At 40.7% G+C, this 27,807-nt stretch overlaps 1 pseudogene; it reads left to right on the forward strand.

The window, feature by feature from the left end:
• Nucleotides 1-27,807, forward strand: part of LOC134574849 (oocyte zinc finger protein XlCOF7.1-like) — an 80,640-nt pseudogene that overhangs the window by 40,803 nt on the left and 12,030 nt on the right.

A 27,807-nucleotide genomic window follows, 5' to 3' on the forward strand; every position in this document is an offset into this window, starting at 1 on the left:
CTACTTAAAATAAAGGCGCTCTTTTGTTTATTTTGAAGCCCTATATGCGTTCCTTCGTTGGAGTAAGCGCTTTCAATTTCAAGTTATTTTTTCACCCTCTATATCAGCACACTATGCTGTCGCGACGCATTATTGGGCTGGTATAGAATTTTTTTCCAGGGCTGATTTTAGTTCCCAGTCCGGCCCTGCGTATCGGCACACAGACGGAAACCGGAAGTGAAGAGTGGATTAGGAAATGAACTGAGAGTGAGGCTTGGAACGCAGGGCATCACGGTTACCATGGTGAACGCCCGCGATTCAACAAGCCGGAAATCAATTACAGTACCCACGAAGAGGTACTTATAGCAGGAGCCAGTCCAAGGAAGAAGCAAAGATTTTTTTCTCCAAACACCAGTTGAAGAAGCCAGATCGTCGAAACGCGTCCTGGGGACCTTGTGAGGAAAGAGACTCTTTCATTGGACTTTTTTAGCCATTTTAGTGGTATTTTATATATAGAATATATCTTATATTATTATTACTTTTTATATATGATACAATAAATTTCTTATTATTTTTTATACCACTTGTGGCATCTCCTGCTATTTTCACAAAGAAGGCTTGTAGTCCTTAACTACATACACCCTCAGACCAGAGCCGATGTGGAAGGCTCTGGGTTTGTAAGTACAAAATTTTACTTGTTTTAATATCACCACTGGAACCCACAATATTGCACCATAGATGTCTGTGTTTTAACCTAAAAAAACCAGTGACAAAAGAACAACTACCCAAGAAGGGATAGGGTCGCCTTCACGGACCCTACAGGCGATCACAGTGAGCTATATATTGTTAGCTCCTGAAAGTGTGAGTGTATATATTTTTTTATATACCACTTATTCATATTACAGTATACACTATGTGTGGTTATTTTGCCTTTTGTTTTTAAGGTACAGCATACCTGCATTAGGACTCCTGTATTAAAATACTCTAAGGTAGAGGTATTGCTATATATTCCGCACTGTATATCACAAGTTATATATGACTAGCGCTTCACCTACACCCCTCTATACCAAACAAAAATATTTGAGGCAGTCAGCTAGACCTGTATCCTCTTCTACATACCTTCCTTCTTTTGTTTTTAATCTAACTAATCCTTGTTTTACTTTTCTTTTCTCATTTATGTATCTAAAAAAAGTTTGTCCCCCTTTTTTACTGACACTATTTTCTCTTCTGTGTGTGATTTGGAAGCTCTTATAACTTTCTTAGCCTCTTTCTGCCTAATCTTATAGATCATTCTGTCTTTCTCACTCTGTTTTTTTTTTTATAATTACTAAATGCTAACTTTTTTTTTTTTAATATTTTGGCTACATCTGTGGAGTACCACAGTGGTTTCTTGAATTTTTTGCTTTTACTGACAAGCCTAATGCAATTTTCTGTTGCCTTCAGTAGTGCGACTTTTAAATAATCCCTAGGACTCCATTTAAATTGCTCCAGTCTGATAATGACTCCTTTACACATCGTCTAATTTTAGAAAAGTCTGTTTTTCTAAAGTCTAAATCTTTTGTTTTTGTGTGGTGTGACTCAGTCACTGTTCTTATATTAAACCACACTGACTGGTGATCGCTGGATCCTAAACTTTCACCTACGGTAATATCTGATACCAAATCTCCATTTGTTAACACTAAATTTAGTATGGCCTCTTTACGAGTTGGCTCCTCAACGACTTGTTTTAGAGACAATCCCAGTAGGGAGTTTAGAATATGTGTGCTTCTGGCACAAGTAGCTATTTTTGTTTTCCTATTCACATCAGGAAGATTAAACCTTTAGTAGTGTGTGTGGAACTGCACTCACTCCCATAAATCTGAGCTAGGGTGCTTACTGAACCGGAATCAAACACCAGATTTCCAAAAATGTATCAAATAATAGAGGTCCAGGCACTCCTTGGTTCAAGACAGGTACTTTATTAAGAACCACAGCAGCAACGTTTCAACCCCAAAAGGTCTTTGACAAAGACCATGACTTGACAAAGACCTTTTGGGGTCGAAATGTTGCTGCTGTGGTTCTTAATAAAGTACCTGTCTTGAACCAAGGAGTGCCTGGACCTCTATTATTTGATCAGGAAGATTAAAGTCACCCATGATGATAACGTCCCCCTTCACTGTCATTTTAGCTATTTCCTCAACTAGTAGATTATCTAACTCTTCAATTTGTCCTGGGGGCCTCTTAATCACACCTACACGAGTTACTGTGTGATTACCAAATTCTAACGTAACCCAAACGGACTCTATGTTCGCCTCACTAACTTGTATTAGGCTAGATTTTATGCTATCCTTCACATACAGGGCCACCCTCCCCCTTTCTTGCCTTCCCTGTCTTTTCTATATAAAGAGTACCCTGGTATTGCTATGTCCCAGTCTTTTTTTTCATTATACCATGTCTCAGTAACAGCGACTAAATCTACACTATCAGTTGCCATTATTGCCACAAGTTCATGGATCTTATTCCCTAAACTGCGAGCATTTGTAGACATGACTCTAAGCTTATCATTTTTTAACACACTTGCTACAGGCACCTTCTGTCCTTGCTAGCCTGTCCTATAGCTAGCCTGGTAAGTCCACTGCAATTAAGACAATTTTCTAATTTTAAGTGTTTTCTTTCCGGTAGATGGTTCCATAAACAGAAATGAAATCAGTGGATTGTACACTTCAGTTTCTTCTCCGGATTATATAATCAAAGATAACGAAATCACAAGTAATCAAAAAATAAACTGTGTGGCAGTCAGTACACCAAGCAGTAAATCTTTGAGTCATGAAACTACAGAATCCGAGAAAGTAAATCTCCGAGACATTAATACGCCCATCGAACATATACAGACTGAAGATCAATCTACTCATATTAAGGAGAAATCAGACTCGTATGAGGAAGGAAATCTCCCAGACACAGACTTCTATACACCCACGGAAGATGCAGAGATAGAATACCCATCTACTCTTATCAAGGAGGAATCAGTCCCATGGCAAGATGGAAATCTTGTTGAAGCTTCCATTTGCACAACCAAGGGAGATGCACAAATGAACTATACAACAAAATGTGAATCCGCATCAAATGAAAAACAAATTCCTATAAACATTGATATTCATACAGGCACAGACCATACAGACACAGAATATCCACCTGACCTTAAGGTAGAATCAGCCTCATGTGAAATCAGCACTCTCTCCAGTATCCAGGTTTATACACCCATAGGAGATAAACAGACGGACTATACATCAAATAATGAATCCGTATCAAACAAAGAAGAAATTCCTGGAAACATAGACATTTATGCACCCACAGAACATACACAGACAGAATATTCATCTACTCTTATTAAGGAGGAATCAGCATCATATGAGGATGGAAATTTCACCACCTTAGACCTTCTTACCCCCACTTGTAATACTGAAATAAAAAACGATTCTGAATGTAGAAAATGCTTCACTGAAACTTCAGATATTAAGAAACATGTAAGGATTCATACAGGAGAAGAAACATCAAAATACAATAAACATATGGAGATTCACATGGGAGATAAATCATTTTCCTGTTCAGAATGCGGAAAATGTTTTGCTTGCATGTCAACTCTTAAGAGACATCAAAGGACTCACACAGGAGAGAAATCCTATTCATGTTCTGAATGTGGGAAATGTTTTTCTCGCATGTCAAATCTTAAGAGACATCAAAGGACTCACACAGGAGAAAAAACATTTTCATGTTCAGAATGTGGGAAATGTTTTGCTGACTTCTCAGCTCTTAAGAGACATCAAAGGACTCACACAGGAGAGAAATCCTCTTCCTATCTTAAGACTCATCTAAAGATTCACACTGGAGAAAAAACATTTTCATGTTCTGAATGTGGGAAATGTTTTGCTTGCATGTCAACTCTTAAGAGACATCAAAGGACTCACACAGGAGAGAAATTATATTCATGTTCTGAATGTGGGAAATGTTTTTCTTGCATGTCAATTCTTGAGAGACATCAAAGGACTCACACAGGAGAGAAACCATTTTCATGTTCAGAATGTGGGAAATGTTTTGCTGACTTCTCAGCTCTTAAGAGACATCAAAGGACTCACACAGGAGAGAAATTATATTCATGTTCTGAATGTGGGAAATGTTTTTCTTGCATGTCAATTCTTGAGAGTCATCAAAGGACTCACACAGGAGAGAAACCATTTTCATGTTCAGAATGTGGAAAACGTTTCAGTGACTCTTCCATTAGATACAGACATCAAAGGATTCACACAGGAGAGAAACCATTTTCATGTTGTGAATGTGGGAAACGCTTCATTCAAATGTCAGTCCTAAAGACACATATGAGGATTCACACAGGAGAGAAACCATTTTCATGTTCAGAATGTGGGAAATGTTTCAGTCAAATGGCAAATCTTAAGACCCATCAGATGATTCACACAAGAGAAAAAACAATTTCTTGTTAAGAATGTCTGAAATGTTTCATTGTTCAATGCTACACTCCAATTAATACATTATTTAGAAATAAGAACCATGCATTACTGCGCCGTGTGCCTGTCCACCTACAAATTTACCCTCAGAAGAGAAGGGGGTAAAACAAAATACCAGGGGTGGCCAAACTTCATACATGTAAGAGCCTCATGGTAAAATTTTGAAATATTCAAGAGCCACATAGAAAAGTTAATGGATTATTCCACATAAAAATTATATTTGAATTATTTTTATTAGTTATACAAAAAAAATAAAGAGAATAAATTAATAAGTGAGAATAAAATCATTAATAGTGTATTTCTTTTATTGTATTTTTGCCAATCTTTCTTTTATTGAGGCATAGTGATTATTCATTTATTGCTTTTGTTCTCACTTATTAATTTTTTGTTGATTTCAGTTTGTTCTATAATAGTGGAATACAATGCAGAAAAAGAGTCACAGCAATAGTACATATGTCACTAATGCAGTAGTTGGAGTACTGAGGTATACTCTTGCATAGGCAGCCTCATTTTTATAATAAACAGGTTAGGCAAGCATGTCTAAGCATGATACAGCCCCCCAGGGTGGCCATGTGTCTCATACCCTCAGTGTCCCCACATGTCTCATAGCTCTAGTATCCTCATGTGTCTCATACCCCTAGTGTGTACATGTTCTCATACCTTTAATGGTCCCTATATATCTCATTCTTCCAGTGTACAAATACATAAAACCGATAACCGCTCCTTTAAACACAGTTATGTCCACAAAGAATTAGAAAAGGTAACACTCTGACAGACGACAAGCGAACACACCAATACACTCGGCTTCCATGCAAGCCCACCTCCCAATGATACTATATGAATAAACGTGACCCACACAGGAGCCACACACAGAAATGCAAAAGAATAACACACACCTAACAAAAGCAAACAACAAATTGCAAATCGCATGGCGAACAAAAACAAATGCCAATGATAAGAGAAATGTGCTGTAAAGCTAAATGCATAAACAGTTTTATTATCTATTACCCTCCCCCTTTTACTTTCCGTACCCTACAAAAACCTGAAAAACTACAGAAAATAAAGAATTTATAAAAAAAAAGTTATGTACAAAAATGAAGTCAAATATAAATCATAATGTACATACTTTTTTGATAAAGGTCTATGAAGTCTTCAGTTGATATACAGTGCATGGTATCTAATAGGGATAAAGGAAAAAGAGAGACAATAATAGTGCAGTATGTCTTTAACACAGTGAAGAAGAGTGCTATAGCAAAAACTCTCACAATTTATAGAGCTACAATGAGCTCTGCTGTGTAGGGCGTAGACGGTACAATCCCCATCACTGGATATATTTTCAGCTTCAGTGGTGGTAGACTTTATCTGTGCCTAGAATATGTGAAGACAACAATTGGAATATCCAGTAGTGCAATATGTATAACAGCCAAAGACTTCATAGACTTTTAACAAAAAAGTATGTACATATGATTTATATTTGACTCCATTTTTGTACATTACTGTGTTTTAAGGTGCAGTTATCTATTTTTTGTATTTGTCTTCTGTCTCTATTCCTACAAGGTTTTGGGGAATCCTTGTACGATTTACTTCTGCTCAAAGTATATAGTTGTAAGAAATGACAAATTAAATGTAAGAAATAGTAGAATATAAATCAAATTAGAATGTAAATCTGTCTGTTTAACCTTTGGGCCTTTAATATCAAAAGAAGATGTCACAAGTGCCATGCAAATCAGGAAAAACAAGGTGGTTTAATTTCCAGGACAAACCGTCTTTGATCTAACTGTTAATGTAGATGGGGCAGTTGGAGTTATTCCAAAATCAAAGGCCTTTTGTCTAACTGTTAACAAAGCATACCTTAGAACAGGATATTGGACCAGTTTTTTCATCCTGAGTTTCGTGTTATCAATAATGTGTTTATGAGTTTTTTTCCCAACTTATATTTAGATAGCAAATAGCCGTTTATTTCCATTGTGAACCACTTACATCAAACAAGAAATAAGGAATTTATTGCTGAGCTTTTGGTCCTACCAAACCCATCACATGCCCCCGAGATAATTTAGGTAGATGGAGGGAAAAACTTCAAAGAGAGAGGCTGTATAAATGTAGGTCCAAAATGGCTAGTGACACGGCAGTTCTGGTAGGAACTTCAAGGAGTGACTACCAAGCAGAGGTCCAGGGGAGACTTCAATATACAGATCTACACTCTGTTGGTAACTATCTTTGACTGTGATACTTGGTTGATGCAAGTAATTAATCAATATATGCATTGTGGTTGCTATAATTGATTGATATTTGAGATATTGTATTTGTGGCAAGTGTTGTGATTATTCCATCCTTCTGTGATACACTGTGACTTGTATGTTATCAATTGTTGATGTTTCTATTTTTAATACTCTTTTATTAAACCTGATGTATTATCAGTGAATTTATTATCTTTACACCTAATACATTTATTTTATTACACTTGTTCGTGTGTTTTATTTGTTGCACTTTCCTCAAAGAACAGGGATCCTGTGTGGAAGGGTATACTGTAATTTCTTACATAGTGAGCACCTAATTTGTGTTTTTATTATAAGATCATTCTCCCAGTGTGCCCATGTGTTTCATTCTCCCTAGCACCTCCATCCATGTGTTTCATTCCCCCAGTGTCCCAATGTGTCTCATACCTACAGTGTCCCCACGAGTCTCATAGCTCCAGTGCCCTCATGTGTCTCATACCCCCAGTGTGTGCATGTTTTTCATACCTTCCTGGGTCCCCATATGTCTCATTCCTCCAGTGTCCCCATGTGTTTCATTCCCTCTAGCACCTTCTTCCATGTCTCTCCTTCCCCCACCACCTCCATTCATGTGTCTCATACCCAGGGCTGCCATCAGAAATTTTGGGGCCCCTGACAAAGCACAAGGTCTGGGCCCCCCCGACCCCTCCCTCCCGGGCCCGCCCACGCCCTACCTAGTCCGCTGACAATGATGCGGGACTGAATGTGGTGTGTATAGTGGAAGTGAATTAGAATGTGTGTAATGGATGTGGTGTTTGTGTGTATTAGATACTGTTTGTGCAGTGAATGCAGAGTGTGTATAGTGAACGCAGAGTGTGTTTGAGTAGTGGATGTAGTGTGTTTGTGTAGTGGATGTAGTATTTGTATGCACTAGATGAAATGTGTTTAGTGGATGCAGTGTCTGTAGTTGATGTAGTGTGTGTATTAGACGCAGTGTCTGTGTATAGTGAATGCAGAGTGTTTCAATTTGTGGTGGATGTAGTGTGTGTACTGTGAATACAGGATGTTTGTGTAGTGGATGCTGTGTGTACAGTTAATGCAGAGTGTGTGTCAGTATAGTGAATGCAGAGTGTGTGTTAGTGTGTAATGAATGTAGTGTGTGTGTTAGTGCAGTGAATGCAGAGTGTGTGTTAATGTGTAGTGAATGCAGAGTGTGTGTTAATGTGTAGTGAATGCAGAGTGTGTGTTAATGTGTAGTGAATGCAGAGGGTGTGTTAGTGTGTAGCGGATGCAGAGTGTGTGTTAGTGTAGTGAATGCAGAGTGTTAATGTGTAGTGAATGCAGAGAGTGTTTGAGTAGTGGATGTAGTGTGTGTACAGTGATGTAGTGTGTGTTTGTGTAGTGGATGTAGTGTTTGTATGTACTAGATGAAATGTGTTTAGTGGATGCAGTGTCTGTAGTGGATGTAGTGTGTGTATTAGACACAGTGTCTGTGTATAGTGAATGCAGAATGTTTCAATTTGTGGTGGATGTAGTGTGTGTACTGTGAATACAGGATGTTTGTGTAGTGGATGCTGTGTGTACAGTTGATGCAGAGTGTATGTTAGTGTAGTGAATGCAGAGTGTGTGTCAGTATAGTGAATCCAGAGTGTGTGCATAGTTTGGTGAATGCAGAGTGTGTGTTAGTGTGTAATAAATGCAGAGTGTGTGTTAGGGTGTAGTGGATGCAGAGTGTGTCAGTGTAATGAATGTAGTGTGTGTGTAAATTTGTAGTGAATGCAGAGTGTGTGTTAATGTGTAGTGAATGCAGAGTGTGTGTTAATGTGTAGTGAATGCAGAGAGTGTCTTAGTGTAGTGAATGCAGAGAGTGTGTTAATGTGTAGTGAATGCAGAGAGTGTGTTAGTGTGTAGTGAATGCAGAGAGTGTGTTAGTGTGTAGCGGATGCAGAGAGTGTGTTAGTGTGTAGCGGATGCAGAGTCTGTGTTAGTGTAGTGAATGCAGAGTGTGTTAATGTGTAGTGAATGCAGAGAGTGTGTTAGTGTGTAGCGGATGCAGAGTGTGTGTTAGTGTAGTGAATGCAGAGTGTGTTAGTGTGTAGCGGATGCAGAGTGTGTGTTAGTGTAGTGAATGCAGAGTGTGGTAATGTGTAGCGAATGCAGAGTGTGTGTCAGTATAGTGGATGCAGTGAGTGTGTTAGTGTGTAGTGTATGCAGAGTGCATGTTGTATTAGTGAATGCAGTGTGTGTATTGTATTAGTGTATGCACTGTGTGTTGTATTAGTGTATGCAGTGTGTGTGTTTGTGTATGCAGTGTGTGTGTTTGTTTGTGTATGCAGTGTATGCAGTGTATGCAGTGTGTGTTGTGTTGGTGTATGCAGTGTGTGTTGTATTAGTGTATGCAGTGTGTGTTGTGGTAGTGTATGCAGTGTGTGTTGTAGTAGTGTATGCAGTGTGTGTTGTATTAGTGTATGCAGTGTGTGTTGTGGTAGTGTATGCAGTGTGTGTTGTGGTAGTGTATGCAGTGTGTGTTGTGGTAGTGTATGCAGTGTGTGTTGTGGTAGTGTATGCAGTGTGTGTTGTGTCAGTGTATGTAGTGTGTGTGTGTGTTTTGTCAGTGTATGTAGTGTGTGTGTGTTTTGTGTTAGTGTATGTAGTGTGTGTGTGTGTTGTGTTAGTGTATGTAGTGTGTGTGTGTGTTGTGTCAGTGTATGTAGTGTGTGTGTGTGTGTTGTGTCAGTGTATGTAGTGTGTGTGTGTAAATGTCCAATGAGGAGGGGGGGCATTTTAACATTATTTAAAAAAAAAAAAAAATTAATTAACTCAATTGTTTCTCCCCCCTCCCTGCTTGCCTGTGTCTAGGGAGGGGGGAGATTCCATCCCCGGTGGTCCGGTGGCATGGTGGGGCCCCCCGGCTTCCGGTTACCGCAGAGGGGGCCCAGGCAGCACACAGCTTCTCCTCTTCTCTCCTCCAATAACTCTCGCGAGACCCGCGGAGCGTTGCCATGGCAACCGGGTCTCGTGAGAGTTATTAGCAGGGAGGAGAAGAGGAGAACAGGAAGTGTGCTGCCTGGGCCCCCTCTGCGGTAACAGGGAGCCGGGGGGCCCACGGCTGCACACATAGATAGCGATATTCGCTATCTATGTGTGCAGGGAGGGAAAGTGGGGCCCAGGACTGCCAGAGCAGTCCGGGCCCCACAGGGCCGCGACAACTGTCACGGTTGTCACCCCCTGATGGCGGCCCTGCTCATACCCCCAGTGTGTGCATGTTTCTCATACCTTCCAGGGTCCCCATATGTCTCATTCCCCCAGTGTCCCCATGTGTTTCCCTCTAGCACCTTCTTCCATGTCTCTCATTCTCGCACCACCTCCATTCATGTGTCTCATACGCCCCGTGTCCCCATGTGTCTCATACCCCCAGTGTCTCATTCTCCCAGTGTGTCCATATTTCTCATGTCAGTCTACTAATATACCCTGCCTCTTTAATTGATGACCACACCCCCAAAACATCCTGGTTTGAGTTTTCCGGCGGGTCGTGACGTCTTGACGTTGACGAGGTTGCGCCGTGTCATAAAAGGGGGCGGAGCTATCGCGGCCGGCGTTCAATATGCCGAAATTGCTGATGGAGGCATGAGTGACAGGTACCATGACACTGATGATCCTTTGGTGAGTGCTAGGAGCATCCTTTCTAAGGTCCAACTTCCAGCCAGCCTGGATGCAACCGTAACACTGTCTCAATGGCAACAGGCCCCCCCAAAATATCACTTGTTAATTTTACAAGCCGAAAGGGCATCTAATATATTCGGACCAGTGACTTACCAAAAAAAAACCTGAAAAACTGGTATGTGGGGTACTGTTATAGTCAGGAGACAATGTTAAATCATAAAACTGAGACTTTTGTTGGACAGATTCATATCAGGAATATGAAATGTCCTGGGAAAATTGAGTTCATATGTGAAAGCACAAATAAAACTATAACCACTATATGGGCTCTGCATCTGATGAAGTGGCTAGACCAAACATCTCAAATCGCCCCATTTGGAATACTCTGGGTTGCCTTCTATTTGAAATGGTATGCCATAATGGTGGAAATGTTATTACCCAAGCTGCCATACATATTTAACCGTGTAACCTTCCAAAACCCGATACATCCTGTACATGGGCGGTACTCATAGAAACAGAGTGCGACAGCAGATAACCATTCGGCCCATCTAGACTGCCTAATTTTTTAAAATACTTTCATTAGTCCCTGGCCTTATCTTATAGTTTGGATGGCCTTATGTCTATCCCAAGCATGCTTAAACTCCTTTACTGTGTTAACCTCTACCACTTCAGCTGGAAGGCTATTCCATGCATCCACTACCCTCTCAGTAAAGTAATAATTCCTGATATAATTTTTAAACCTTTGGCCCTCTAATTAAGACTATGTCCTCTTGTTGTAGTAGATTTTCCTCTATCAAATATAGTCTCCACCTTTACTGTGTTGATTCCCTTTATGTATTTACCGGTAAATGTTTCTATCATATCCCCCCTGTCTCGTCTTTCCTCCAAGCTATACATGTTAAGTTCCTTTAACCTTTCCTGGTAAGTTTTCTCCTGCAATCCATGAACCAGTTTAGTAGCCCTTCTCTGAACTCTCCAAAGTATCAATATCCTTCTGGAGATACGGTCTCCAGTACTGCGTACAATACTCCAGTTGAGGTCTCACCAGTGTTCTGTATAATGGCATGTGCACTTCCCTCTTTCTACTACTAACACCTCTCACTATACAACCAAGCATTCTGCTAGCATTTCCAGCTGCTCTATTACATTGTCTGCCTACCTTTAAAGGACCACTATAGTGGCAGGAAAACATACTCGTTTTCCTGGCACTATAGGGACTTTTGTCCCCTACCACCCTCATGGCCAGGCTCTAGGGGGTGGAAGGGGTTAAACACTCACCTTTTTTCCAGCACCGGGCTCCCTTGGCGCTGGGAACTCTCCTCCTCCTTTCCCCGTCATCGACTGAATGCGCATGCACGGCATGAACCGCGCGCGGATTCAGCCAGTTCACAGGAAAGCATTCTCAATGCTTTCCTATGGATGCTGGCATCTTCTCACTGTGAAAATCACAGTGAGAAACGTGGAAGCGCCTCTAGCTGCTGTCAATGAGACAACCACTAGAGTATGTGGCGAAAGTGACCTCGCCACTGTTTTTTGGAGGGGCCTGTTTGCCAGCCTCCTGCCCAGCGACTCTTAGGCAAATCCTGCAGCTCTGAAGCCCGCAGAGAGCCCAACAGCCACGCACACGGTGGTGGATAAGGTGGCGGAACCCGAGATCAGGAGTTTTGGGACTCTGAAGAGTTGAATAAAACTTTGGGGACTGCGGCCTACTCGAGAGGGGAGTGAGGTGGATGGCCGCTGCCCTGCCTCCCCTTGCGGCAACCACACGCCGACTATCCGAGACGCCTTGGGAGGAGTGGAGACTGAGAGGCACAGTGTCACAGAGGGCAGTCCGAAGACCGGGACCCAGTATGCCTGATGATCAGAGTAGGAGTAACAGCATGGAAGTGGATTATCAGGGCATGGTGCAGGGCAACCACACGCACTCTGCTGTTGAGTACCAGCGTTTGCGCGGCCACATACCAGAACCCTGATGAAGCTTCAGCGGATCCCAGGAACTAGGAGCTTGATATGCAGACCTCCCGGAACTGGATAGGGGAGCTCTGCTGCAGACATGTATCCAGTACAGAAACAAGGCAAGACTAGAACAGGCACCAAACATGAAAACAAGACAGAACTAGTAGAACCCAGAACCAGAGAAGGGTAGGAAGCTAAACCCAGAACATGTACACAATACATAAGGGAACATTAACTAAACAGGGGCAGGACAGGACTGTACATGGACTGGGATTACAAAATGAAACAAGACAAGATATAATAGGCAAAACAAGAGGAGACATAACTAAGCACTATATATGTAAAGTATGGGGATTTAGTTACATTATATGATCATACATTGCATAAGCCTGCCACATCGCCAATGTACCCCATATTCGGCAGGTCCTACACTGCCTAATGTTCGCTAAAAGAACCATACTAAACAACAATAGCACATACCTGCAAGAAAAGGCAGAGACTTGAAACACTGCTGCAGGTCCAGACTGAAACAAAAGGAAAATGGAAAACATTTAAAGGAAACCTGGACACTGGGAATTCCAGGGATGGATTACAGGAAAGAACCCAGAAAAACCCAGCTTAAAGAAAACCAGACATAGAATAGAAAACCAGAAAAACCAAGAAAAACTAAACAAGAAATGTAAAAAGAGTACTGGATACCAGAAGCCAAAGCCAGACATCTCCGCAGAACATGGCATGATGTGACACACAGGAGTCCTACAACCTACCTTCCAAGATGGCGGCAGCGTGAAGCCCGACAGCAACGGCTCCTGCCTCAAGCAGCCCCAGAGGGGAGAAGTCGCACTGCTCACCAACCCGCATGACCGCAAAGCCAGCCCAGCGGTGAACCTACAGTTAACCCCTGATGGCTCAGCAAGGAAAAAGCCAAAGGCCTAAACAGCATAGACAGCCAGTGAGCTTCCCAAAATGCCTCACAACCGTGAAGGGGACTGTGACGGCACCCCCAGACATAAAAGGGGTTAACAGCAGTTTAGGAGATATTACCTTCCAGATTTACAGGCAGCTACTATAGACACCAATCCACCAAACCGGAGAAGCATTGAATGCTCTCAAACATACGAATGCTGTAAACAGCCGAATAGGAAAAACCATACGAATAGGTTTACACTCCTAGCAGTCGAACTGGAACAGCATACAATAAATCCCCCGCCACCCCCCCCTCTGTTTTGAGGGTCAAGCAGGAACATACAGAGCTGTGGGCTTATTGTTCTTATATACACATTCTTACACATTAGTACCACCCACAGGGTTTTGGAAAACAACCAATAAACACGTACAATACACTCAGACACTCCCACACAAAATCCTCCCCTCTGCCTGTAATACAATTACCTTACACAATTGGTAATGTAATTATCACAGGCAGAGAAATACAGTTTTTACCACATTATTCATAACTTTAAAAGTATGCATCACATTCACATAAAACTTACATTTTCAGAATCAGCATACTCCAAACATATGTCAAAATCATCCAAATTGGTGCATTGGTTCAAAAGATAGATCGAAGTCCTTTGTGACCAAATGAAGCATGGCTTTTCTGCCCAAAACCAGTTCCACAGAGTCTTCTATCCTGGAGATAATTGAGAAGTAATCCAATTATCTCCAAGGACAGAGGCAAAACTCCATTAGCCACATGGTAGCAAAATACAGTAAAATACAATAAAATACACAAGGTTACATTTATTACAAAAAATACAGACATGGAACATGATAGCTTAGGTCTGAGCACACATTATTACTGAATGGCGCTCAGACCACACACATACAGTTCAATTGCCATGGAGCCAAAGTCTTTTATTACAGGATAACAAACACAAGTGGCATAAAACAAACCGTTCTTTTAAGTAAGAAAAGTAATCAATGACTGTAGCGGAATGCAGTAAGCCTGTCCTGTAACATGCCTGTGTGATTGTATTCGGTATATTTTTCCTGTGTTAATTTTCCTATTCGTAAGTTTTCTGTGTGAATTGTATGCTATTCGGTAGTTTCCATCCGTACCATATGCATATGGAAACTACCGAACGGAGGGACCACCCCAGAGAGAAGTGTGTTAGCAATTAAGGTTCACATATTTCCTAAACCGCAAGTTAACAAGCTCGTTAGGATTGTATCTGGGTGGCCGCCATTCGTCATGCGTACACGTGGTGGCGGCCATCTTACGCATGAAAATCTCAGCGGTGTTTGGTCGTCGAGTGTCTGGAACTCAAATCGGACACTCAAACAACCGAACACCGCTGAGACCTCCAGAGCTCCGTAACTACCGAACGGAGAGTCCTAACGAATCCCCATTCGGTAGAAACAAAGTACCGAATGAGGGAACCAATATCTAGGCGGATGGAAGTATGGATGGCAATTGTAAGAGTATGTTTTAACTGCCGAACGGAGACCGACCGCAGGGCCCAATCTTATGGAACCCTTTTCGGATACCAACTCGTGTGCGGTCGGTCAAACTTCACCTCCTCGTAACTACCGAACCACTGGTCCGATCTGGGTGAATTTTGGATATAATAGTCACCCAGATCAGGGCTACCTAGCGGTACCCTAATATTAATGTTATGTGATGGTTTAGGGGTACATCCAGGTTTGGGGTAAATTACTGTGCAAGTTAAGGGGATTATGAGTCACTCTGAGGGGAGGAGATGTGTGGGAGGTAACAAGCACTGTATTGGTTACTGTCCTAATTAATGTGAATCCCTCCCTTGCATGGGAGCAGGCTTTATAAGAAACCCTGGAATAAACGATTGTCAGTTCTACTCCTGAAACTGTGTGTCGTCCAGTTATTGGGAGTGCTGTGGGGATATTGCTGTACCTTTTTACCTGCTGGAAACTCTGCTGTGGATTTACTAATGACTTGTTCCTGAGCCTCCCTAGGATCTTAAGTGGAGAATAGCTGCGAGAAATCAGCTCTCCGCTACAATGACTCACAGTTCAGCTGTGGAAGGGGCCGTCATTCCTGCTTCCCGGGCGAGTGAGCGAGTTTTCACGCAATCAGTATCATATTCATCTCATTAATTCTTCCCATATGGGCCAAGAATCACCATAGTGATCAGGACCTGGATCGCTCGATCAGAACCAGTGTCCTGTCTGATGTACTTCCTGGAAATCAGCATTCTCCGTTCCCTAGGAGACACTGGCGCATGCGTAATGGAACTGCTAGCTTGTATCTTTGATACGACATGATAAGAACAGATCCCGAGAGAGGGAGAGAAGAGGAATCGATTGGGGAAAGGTAAATTCGGCATGATGTATGGGGGGTTAAATTGAGTCCCATCGAGGTTTTATATTTCTTCTGAATGTGATACCACGTTTAGCCTAAATCTCATCTAAGTACCCACTATAGAAATGCAGACAATAAAAGATTGAAATTGATCTAAAACACCCCTAATATTTACCTTTTCATCACTGGGTGTAGGGGAGGGGGGGAGGGGGGTGCTGAAACCACTCCTCGCCAAGGGTAATAATTAATGCTCTTTGAAAGGAACATACATAGATTGGGGATGGCAGGTACACTCTAAAGCCATGTCCAACTCAATGCAGAAAGCTAATCCCACATCCAACCTGGGAGACAGTATAGTCATTAATATGCTCCTCTTACACTATTTACATATTATATTCACATATACACAGGGAATTATTCTCACACATTATGTCCTAAATTATCTCATTACTTTTCCCTCTAATAATCCCATGACACATGGATCTGCCCTCACTTTATATCAGGATTAATGGGAGATTTGCCCTAAACAAAGATGGCCGCCAGTGATCGGTCGTCTGGTGACGTCATATTAAAGCGCACGCTGACATTTTAGTTCCATGCACTCGGGCCTAGAACTTTGAGCAGCTGCTGTGTGTTTATCCTGAGAAGCCCCATTACTGTGAGATCGTGCAGAGGTAGTGGATACAGTGCTGGGAAACACAGGGAGGAGCTGCCAGTCAGGTGACTATTGTTATATGATGAGCTTCCTATACAGTTACACAAAGGAAATGTTCAAATATAATGTTCTATGTATCTAATGTGAGATCAATGGGAACTACCTGTAATGTATGTGGGAAATATATATATAATGTATGGGGTAAATATACACCCCCTGTATATACTGTGTATATAATGTATGGGGTAAATATACACCCCCTGTATATACTGTGTATATAATGTATGGGGAAAATATACACCCCCTGTATATACTGTGTATATAATGTATGGGGTAAATATACACCCCCTGTATATACTGTGTATATAATGTATGGGGTAAATATACACCCCCTGTATATACTGTGTATATAATGTATGGGGTAAATATACACCCCCTGTATATACTGTGTATATAATGTATGGGGGTAAATATACACCCCCTGTATATACTGTGTATATAATGTATGGGGTAAATATACACCCCCTGTATATACTGTGTATATAATGTATGGGGTAAATATACACCCCCTGTATATACTGTGTATATAATGTATGGGGTAAATATACACCCCCTGTATATACTGTGTATATAATGTATGGGGTAAATATACACCCCCTGTATATACTGTGTATATAATGTATGGGGTAAATATACACCCCCTGTATATACTGTGTATATAATGTATGGGGTAAATATACACCCCCTGTATATACTGTGTATATAATGTATGGGGGTAAATATACACCCCCTGTATATACTGTGTATATAATGTATGGGGGTAAATATACACCCCCTGTATATACTGTGTATATAATGTATGGGGGTAAATATACACCCCCTGTATATACTGTGTATATAATGTATGGGGGTAAATATACACCCCCTGTATATACTGTGTATATAATGTATGGGGTAAATATACACCCCCTGTATATACTGTGTATAGAATGTATGGGGTAGTGGATACAGTGCTGGGAAACACAGGGAGGAGCTGCCAGTCATGTGACTATTGTTATATGATGAGCTTCCTATACAGTTACACAAAGGAAATGTTCAAATGTAATGTTCTATGTATCTAATGTGAGATCAATGGGAACTACCTGTAATGTATGTGGGAAATATATATATATATAATGTATGGGGTAAATATACACCCCCTGTATATACTGTGTATGTAATGTATGGGGTAAATATACACCCCCTGTATATACTGTGTATATAATGTATGGGGTAAATATACACCCCCTGTATATACTGTGTATATAATGTATGGGGTAAATATACACCCCCTGTATATACTGTGTATATAATGTATGGGGTAAATATACACCCCCTGTATATACTGTGTATATAATGTATGGGGTAAATAGACACCCCCTGTATATACTGTGTATATAATGTATGGGGTAAATAGACACCCCCTGTATATACTGTGTATATAATGTATGGGGTAAATATACACCCCCTGTGTATACTGTGTATATAATGTATGGGGTAAATATACACCCCCTGTATATACTGTGTATATAATGTATGGGGTAAATATACACCCCCTGTATATACTGTGTATATAATGTATGGGTAGTGGATACAGTGCTGGGAAACACAGGGAGGAGCTGCAAGTCAGGTGACTTTTGTTATATGATGAGCTTCCTATACAGTTACACAAAGGAAATGTTCAAATATAATGTTCTATGTATCTAATGTGAGATCAATGGGAACTACCTGTAATGTATGTGGGAAATATATATATAATGTATGGGGTAAATATACACCCCCTGTATATACTGTGTATATAATGTATGGGGTAAATATACACCCCCTGTATATACTGTGTATATAATGTATGGGGTAAATATACACCCCCTGTATATACTGTGTATATAATGTATGGGGGTAAATATACACCCCCTGTATATACTGTGTATATAATGTATGGGGGTAAATATACACCCCCTGTATATACTGTGTATATAATGTATGGGGTAAATATACACCCCCTGTATATACTGTGTATATAATGTATGGGGTCAATATACACCCCCTGTATATACTGTGTATATAATGTATGGGGGTAAATATACACCCCCTGTATATACTGTGTATATAATGTATGGGGTAAATATACACCCCCTGTATATACTGTGTGTATAATGTATGGGGGTAAATACACACCCCCTGTATATACTGTGTATATAATGTATGGGGTAAATATACACCCCCTGTATATACTGTGTATATAATGTATGGGGGTAAATATACACCCCCTGTATATACTGTGTATATAATGTATGGGTAAATATACACCCCCTGTATATACTGTGTATATAATGTATGGGGTAAATATACACCCCCTGTGTATACTGTGTATATAATGTATGGGGTAAATATACACCCCCTGTATATACTGTGTATATAATGTATGGGGGGTAAATATACACCCCCTGTATATACTGTGTATATAATGTATGGGGGGTAAATATACACCCCCTGTATATACTGTGTATATAATGTATGGGGGGTAAATATACACCCCCTGTATATACTGTGTATATAATGTATGGGGGTAAATATACACCCCCTGTATATACTGTGTATATAATGTATGGGGTAAATATACACCCCCTGTATATACTGTGTATATAATGTATGGGGTAAATATACACCCCCTGTATATACTGTGTATATAATGTATGGGGTAAATATACACCCCCTGTATATACTGTGTATATAATGTATGGGGTAAATATACACCCCCTGTATATACTGTGTATATAATGTATGGGGTAAATATACACCCCCTGTATATACTGTGTATATAATGTATGGGGGTAAATATACACCCCCTGTATATACTGTGTATATAATGTATGGGGTAAATATACACCCCCTGTATATACTGTGTGTATAATGTATGGGGCAAATATACACCCCCTGTATATACTGTGTATATAATGTATGGGGTAAATATACACCCCCTGTATATACTGTGTATATAATGTATGGGGTAAATATACACCCCCTGTATATACTGTGTATATAATGTATGGGGTAAATATACACCCCCTGTATATACTGTGTGTATAATGTATGGGGTAAATATACACCCCCTGTATATAATGTGTGTATAATGTATGGGGTAAATATACACCCCCTGTATATACTGTGTGTATAATGTCTGGGGGTAAATATACACCCCCTGTATATACTGTGTATATAATGTATGGGGTAAATAGACACCCCCTGTATATACTGTGTATATAATGTATGGGGTAAATAGACACCCCCTGTATATACTGTGTATATAATGTATGGGGTAGTGGATACAGTGCTGGGAAACACAGGGAGGAGCTGCCAGTCAGGTGACTATTGTTATATGATGAGCTTCCTATACAGTTACACAAAGGAAATGTTCAAATATAATGTTCTATGTATCTAATGTGAGATCAATGGGAACTACCTGTAATGTATGTGGGAAATATATATATATATATAATGTATGGGGTAAATATACACCCCATGTATATACTGTGTATATAATGTATGGGGTAAATATACACCCCCTGTATATACTGTGTATATAATGTATGGGATAAATATACACCCCCTGTATATACTGTGTATGTAATGGATGGGGTAAATATACACCCCCTGTATATACTGTGTATGTAATGGATGGGGTAAATATACACCCCCTGTATATACTGTGTATGTAATGGATGGGGTAAATATGCACCCCCTGTATATACTGTGTATGTAATGGATGGGGTAAATATGCACCCCCTGTATATACTGTGTATGTAATGGATGGGGTAAATATGCACCCCCTGTATATACTGTGTATGTAATGGATGGGGTAAATATACACCCCCTGTATATACTGTGTATATAATGGATGGGGTAAATATACACCCCCTGTATATACTGTGTATATAATGGATGGGGTAACTATACACCCCCTGTATATACTGTGTATATAATGTATGGGGTAAATATACACCCCCTGTATATACTGTGTATATAATGTATGGGGTAAATATACACCCCCTGTATATACTGTGTATATAATGTATGGGGTAAATATACACCCCCTGTATATACTGTGTATATAATGTATGGGGGTAAATATACACCCCCTGTATATACTGTGTATATAATGTATGGGGTAAATATACACCCCCTGTATATACTGTGTGTATAATGTATGGGGCAAATATACACCCCCTGTATATACTGTGTATATAATGTATGGGGTAAATATACACCCCCTGTATATACTGTGTATATAATGTATGGGGTAAATATACACCCCCTGTATATACTGTGTGTATAATGTATGGGGTAAATATACACCCCCTGTATATACTGTGTGTATAATGTATGGGGTAAATATACACCCCCTGTATATACTGTGTATATAATGTCTGGGGGTAAATATACACCCCCTGTATATACTGTGTATATAATGTATGGGGTAAATAGACACCCCCTGTATATACTGTGTATATAATGTATGGGGTAAATAGACACCCCCTGTATATACTGTGTATATAATGTATGGGGTAGTGGATACAGTGCTGGGAAACACAGGGAGGAGCTGCCAGTCAGGTGACTATTGTTATATGATGAGCTTCCTATACAGTTACACAAAGGAAATGTTCAAATATAATGTTCTATGTATCTAATGTGAGATCAATGGGAACTACCTGTAATGTATGTGGGAAATATATATATATAATGTATGGGGTAAATATACACCCCATGTATATACTGTGTATATAATGTATGGGGTAAATATACACCCCCTGTATATACTGTGTATATAATGTATGGGATAAATATACACCCCCTGTATATACTGTGTATGTAATGGATGGGGTAAATATACACCCCCTGTATATACTGTGTATGTAATGGATGGGGTAAATATACACCCCCTGTATATACTGTGTATGTAATGGATGGGGTAAATATGCACCCCCTGTATATACTGTGTATGTAATGGATGGGGTAAATATGCACCCCCTGTATATACTGTGTATGTAATGGATGGGGTAAATATGCACCCCCTGTATATACTGTGTATGTAATGGATGGGGTAAATATACACCCCCTGTATATACTGTGTATATAATGGATGGGGTAAATATACACCCCCTGTATATACTGTGTATATAATGGATGGGGTAAATATACACCCCCTGTATATACTGTGTATATAATGGATGGGGTAAATATACACCCCTGTATATACTGTGTATATAATGGATGGGGTAAATATACACCCCCTGTATATACTGTGTATATAATGGATGGGGTAACTATACACCCCCTGTATATACTGTGTATATAATGGATGGGGTAAATATTTTTGCCCCTGGCTGTTGGAGCCTGATTGCCAGCCTCCTGCCTCATGACTATGGCCCTGGCTTGTATGGCCTGTAACAAAATCCCTGTTTGAATAGACTCAGAGAAACAGCATTTCGTCTAATTATTCGTATGTCGGGCTATTTCGTGCAGTTACAAAGAACCGAACAAACTACTGAATCACCCGACCTCCCACTGAGGTCGTGTGCAGCTTATTTACCACCCAGACCTTGCGGTTAACCGCAAGGTAATTGATGAAAGGCTGGGTGGCCCACGTTCGTTTGCCAAACACGTGGCGGTCGCCATTTTAAAAGCCGTCGAACGCTCAGCGGTAGATAGGCATTGATCCTCTGGAACTGTTTTCGGACACTTATAACCACACACCGCTGACACGTACCAAGTCCCCGTTCATTCGGGTAATAACTACCGAACACTTTAAACACTTTGCCGTTCGGGACTTTTCTACTCTATAAGATAGACCGACCCCATGTAGCTGCAGTTATGGAACCCTTTTCGGATGCAATTTCCCAAACCACTGGTGAACTTAAAACTTTACTCAACGATATAGGGAACTGTGTTCGTGGGATCTAAGCGATATTTGGCTATATTATGCGCTCAGACCCAAGCTATCTGGGGGTATGTGAAACATAGAGAATACGTTCTGTGAAATACAAGTCATGGATTTTAATACAGTTTTGTAAAATATAAAAAGGACATGTTTTTCTTTACCTGGAGATAATTAGGTTCTCTTCAACCACTTAAGTTAATTATCTCCAGGATACAGAGGAGGGGTTACACTCTTCCTGTGGGTGTGTATAAGAATTGTACTGTATACTGATTGGTTCTGTATATTTTGTCACAGTCTTCCACAAGGTCCCATGTGGGAGTTCCCTTGCTGAGAGACCATCATAAAAGGGCTGAGTTTGGCCATCAATAAAGCAGATCATCTTGTACCTTCATGAAGTTTCGGCTCATGTTTGGGGGATTGGAGAACTACACTCGGGGGATTGCTATAATCACTATACTCCCCAGGGCATAATCACTAAGCTCTGCTAAGAGCTTGTTCCTGTTCCTGCTCTCTGGAATTCGGAGAGGTCGACCTACTGGAAGCTGGACCCTGGTCTTGGGTCCAGAGTGGGTGGAGACGGCGAGACCCCAACCAAGCTGCGGCGGTTCGTGGGAGTCTACAGTGGTTATGGTATCTGGCGTAGTGCTTGGAGTCCTCGGAAAGCACTAGGAGCATCTATCAACGGAGGATACCCGGTCGGGGTGCCAGCAGTTCCGTTACAATAATGTATGGGGGTGAATCAGGGCTCCCCAAATCCCGGGCGACAGGTCGCCATGGCGATTAAAAATTCCGCCCTGGCGTCTGGAATTTGCAGCCCTTTAGCTAAAGAGGCCGATGGGGGAACTTTGGAGCCAGCCGGTTGCCATGGGGACATGGAAGCGGCCAGTTCAGGGAGCATGTAGCTCAGGGATCGTGAAGGCGGCCGCCCTGGGCTGTATGAAGGCGGCCGCCCTGGGCTGTATGAAGGCGGCCGGCTCAGGGATCGTGAAGGCGGCTGCCATGGACAGCATTGAGGTGGCCGCCCTGGGGAGAATGGAAGCGACAGGCAGGGGCACCATGCGAGGAAGCATTGATCTCAGTGCAGCTCCTCTCTGCTCCCTCCCGCTGTCTAGTGATGCATATGTCTGTCTGTGTGTATGTGTATGTCAAAGTGTGTATGTGTCCATGTCAGTGCTTGTGTGAGTATGTGAGAAAATGTGTATCTGTTTAGGTATCTGCACCCCTCCGATCACATGAGAGGTGTTTTTACTCCCCCTTTTTCCTTACACTGTGCCGATTTCGCTGCGGCTTGTCCTGCCTCCATGGCTGAGATTATTAGTCTTTATGATCTCCGCTAAACCAATGCTTTCCCATAGGAATGCATTGGGAGGATATTGCGCATGTTCTCTATGGGTAACATTCAGCGCCTCCATGCAGAGCACTGACACAGATCTCTCTAGTGGCCGTCTGTGACTGTCGCTCGAGGTGTTACTAGGCAGCAATGTAGACACTGCCTTTTCTCTGAAAATCTAGCGGAACTGCACTGGACGTGTGGGTGGCTGTGGCCATGGAAACCCTGTTTAGATCATTGGTCACCTAATCGTAATAATAACCCATCATAGGTCCCCGTGGCCATTTCAATCTGCAACACCCACACTGAGTCAACCATACTCTGACAGCACCCAACGTACTACCGCTCAAACAAGATGCTTCTGCCCTATCTACAGCGCTACTGCCGGTCTCATCCTAGGCCTTATATTATGCAACGTTCTATGAGATGCACCTTCTAGGAGATTACTGAACCAACACGACTGGTACCTAATGTTATCTAACTCTGTCTTTTTCCATCATGTTATTGCTTTGCATTACTTGTATGATTCATAATATTCATTTGTAGCATTCCTACCATACTACGTTCAAATACCATTGGATTTAGTGAAATACCGTGTAATGTCTACAATAACTGTATACTTTTATTATTGGTATGAATATGCTGTATTTTGCTGTAGCATGTATATCTTCTCTTTTTACTTTCTGTTAAATCTCGATCAATAAAAAACAAATTAAACAAAAGAATCATAAAAGCTCTCCCTCCCGGCCCCTTGGTAACCCACCTTGGTCTCCTGCAAGTCATCCAAAAAATATAATAATAATTAGACATTCATCGTAAACTATTCTAGCAACCTACTTATATATCCTACCATTACTTTGTGTCACGTTATCCCACTCCCTGTAGAATGTAAGATCGCTGGGGCAGGTCTTCCTGTGCGTCCAAGTCACCTGGTTATAAAATCCTGTTTGTTAGTCCACCCATTGTGCAGGGCTGCTGAATATGCTGGTGCTTTATAAATAATAAATTATAATGTATATAAAATGTATAGGAGGTAAATATACAGCCCCAGGTATATGCTGAGTATATAATGTATTTATTGTATCCATTGAAATACACTATGTATCTGTAATTACAGAATATTCTAATTCCTGTTCTCAGCCTGCCTGATTGGCTTAATGATGACAAACACAAACAGGAATCAGATGACGGGGGGGATCCTGGATCTGACCCTGGAGGTCAACTACCTGCTGACTGGAGAGGTGAGGGATTCTGGGAATGTCACAGCAACTACACACTTTTATCCTGTGCTTTAACATGGATATTCTGAGACTTATTATGGATACATTTGTGAAGTAGATACTGGGTAGATATTTAAATAAACATGTGATTAATAAATCTATTATAGTAGCCAGGTAGACCCTGTGGGAATGTAGAAATAAAACGTATAGGATTGTGGGTCATTAGCGGTGCTGGATTGCAATACTGAGATTTGTGGAATTTTTTTCTGTTGGTGTTAAAGTTTGGCCATGGTATAAGTGTGGGGATTGTGATGATTATAATACATGATTATAAACAGGTAGCCCTAGCATAGCATTTCTCAGCCCTGTGCACTATACACGACTTTATGATGGAGAAGGGCGGCATTGCACACACAGACAGGGGTAGCAGTGACAGAGGTGGGTGGTAGAAGCACATACTAGCAGGATTAATGTGATTCCCCTTCCAGGAAAAAGATAATAAAACAACATTATAAATAACTCCAAGGTAGCAAAGTGACGTTCTGTGTAACCAGTGAAGTATAGGCTTATAGGAGAGAGATTTTGATACATGTTTCTTTATGTGCAGGATTACATTGTTGTGAAGAGATCTGATGATCCTACAATACAGAGAAGCAGTCCCGGTGTGTTAAGAGGATCCTGCAAGACCCAGGGCTCCAGCACGGTGTGTTCACCTCACTCACTGATACATGAGGGGAACAATGAGCTGAACATCCTGGAACTGACCAATCAGATCATCCACCTGCTGACTGGAGAGGTGAGGCTGCTGGGAATGGGACATCATAGAGTAAAACCAAGGGATGTGTCTGGATGGTGACTGGATAAAGATGTTGGGATCTCACTGTCTGTTATTTCTTGTAGGTTTGGAAGCATTTAAAAGGGAAAAAGGAAACTTACAAGGAAGTGATGATGGAGAGTCACCACCCCCTCATCTCATTGGGTGAGACAAAGTTTTATAAACATTCTGTTTGATGATATAGGTGAATGATATCTGCTCTACAACCAAACACCTGGTACACAGTGAGATCTGTAGTTATTACAATTATTATTTTGTAAGCTGCAGGAACAAAATGATTTGGTTTATTATCTTTTATATGGATCACAGAGATGATGTTCTACAAGTCGCATGTGGTGGCCACTGAATGTTTGCAATTCCTCCCCTCCAGTTAGGTTGTTCTCTGAAGTCACTGGGAATTCTGATGGATTTAGCTACTGGTTCAGTCATGGGGTATTCTTCCTGGACAGTGCTGCCCGTTTCAGGAAAGTTTAGGCCTATTGGACTAGAAGCCATCCTGGTTTATCAGGCCTCGGCAAGTTCTTCTGCGTGCTAGGTAGAAATTCACTTGGAAAATCAATGAAGACTTGCTAAATAGTATGTCACACATAGAAGTATAACTATACCAGTATTTTTAGCAAAGAGTTAATGCATTTATTAAACAAATCTTTAAAAAGTAAAAAACAAATCATATGTTCATGTAAGACTCAATAGAGATGCACAGCCGCTTACAAGATAAAGTGGTGAGTACTACGGTTCATGTACCCGCTACTCACAACCACGCTTAATCACTGAGGAATCTCCCATCAAAGTGTTTGCGTCTCTGCGGTCTGCCTTCTCATGTGCAGTCAGGTTGCGGTCCCAGCTCTACCAGCTCTCGCACCATACTGTTCGTCTTTCCCGGCTGCCACAGCTGTTTAAGCTCCGCCCACCCGGGTACGTATTGCGTAGTGCTTTTTCCATAATGTCATTATATATACAGTCCATCCTGTTGCAACTCTAATAACAGTTATTAAACCGCTCCTAAATAATAGCTGGTAAATTTCATCCAGTATTGTTTGTGCTAAAATAAGCACATTAAATATCCATCATACACATTGATGATAATCATACACAGTAACTGGTAAATTATATGGAGTTTTGTTTGTGCAAAATAAGCCTATTAGTAGTCCATCATACAAATCAGTCATAAGTAACATTCATTACACAAGAGTTTCCATAATATAACATTCATAAGGGAAATAGTAAGGTTAGATACAGCATTATTATAGAACTTAATCATATAATCAAATCATAACAATCTTTAGTAATAGCACCCGTGGATAATAAAGTGTCACCATTCAAAAATCCCACCTTTAAAAAGTGTAGAAAAGGCTTCAATAAATACAGTATAAAATTACTAATCAGATCGGAGATGGACATTTGTGACTAATGGATATGCCATTACAGTGAAAAAATTCCATATAAAATCTATAAAAAATATATGCCAAAAGTGCAGAAAAATACACAACAAGTAAATAAATAGAAGTATAACAATTTAAAACAAATTAATTTTAAAAATGGCATATCTCAAAATCATTATCCAGTCCATTGGCAATAAGGGTATTTAATTTGAATATCCATCTCATCTCTGTTTTCCTAACTCCTGTATAAAATTGCCCTCTCTCCAATTCTTTTTAACTTGCTGGATTCCTGTGAACTCTAATAGGGATGGATCTGAATTATGGACTTCCTTAAAATGCAGAGACACTTGATGTTGTAAATATTGTCTCTGTGATAAGAACTCTCCTTCTGATCATCTGCTCGGTGGCATTTACATAGTTGTCTAGGTTGAAAAAATGACTAACGTCCATCAGGTTCAACTTAAGCCCATACCTTTATGCTGTTGATCCAAATTAAGGCAAAAAACAAAACAAGTGTAGCCTTTTCCAGTTATGCAACAAAGAGGGGAAAAAAAATCCTTCCTGACTCCGTAATGGCAATCAGAATTCTACTTGGATCAACAACCTGTTTACATACATGTCAATTATATCCTTGAATTTTCTGTTAATAAAAAGGAAGCATTCAAGCCATCTATAGAATCTGATAACACAACCTCTTCAGGCTGAGAATCCCATAACTAATGTTTTCTGTGGCGAAACCAACCTCGCCACATGTCCTTGGAGGGGGCTGATTGCCCGCCTCTTGCCTTTGGACTATGGACCAGACTTTATGGGAATGTGAT

Source organism: Pelobates fuscus, chromosome 10, assembly GCF_036172605.1.
Source record: "Pelobates fuscus isolate aPelFus1 chromosome 10, aPelFus1.pri, whole genome shotgun sequence".
Classification (NCBI taxonomy): Eukaryota; Metazoa; Chordata; class Amphibia; order Anura; family Pelobatidae; genus Pelobates; species Pelobates fuscus.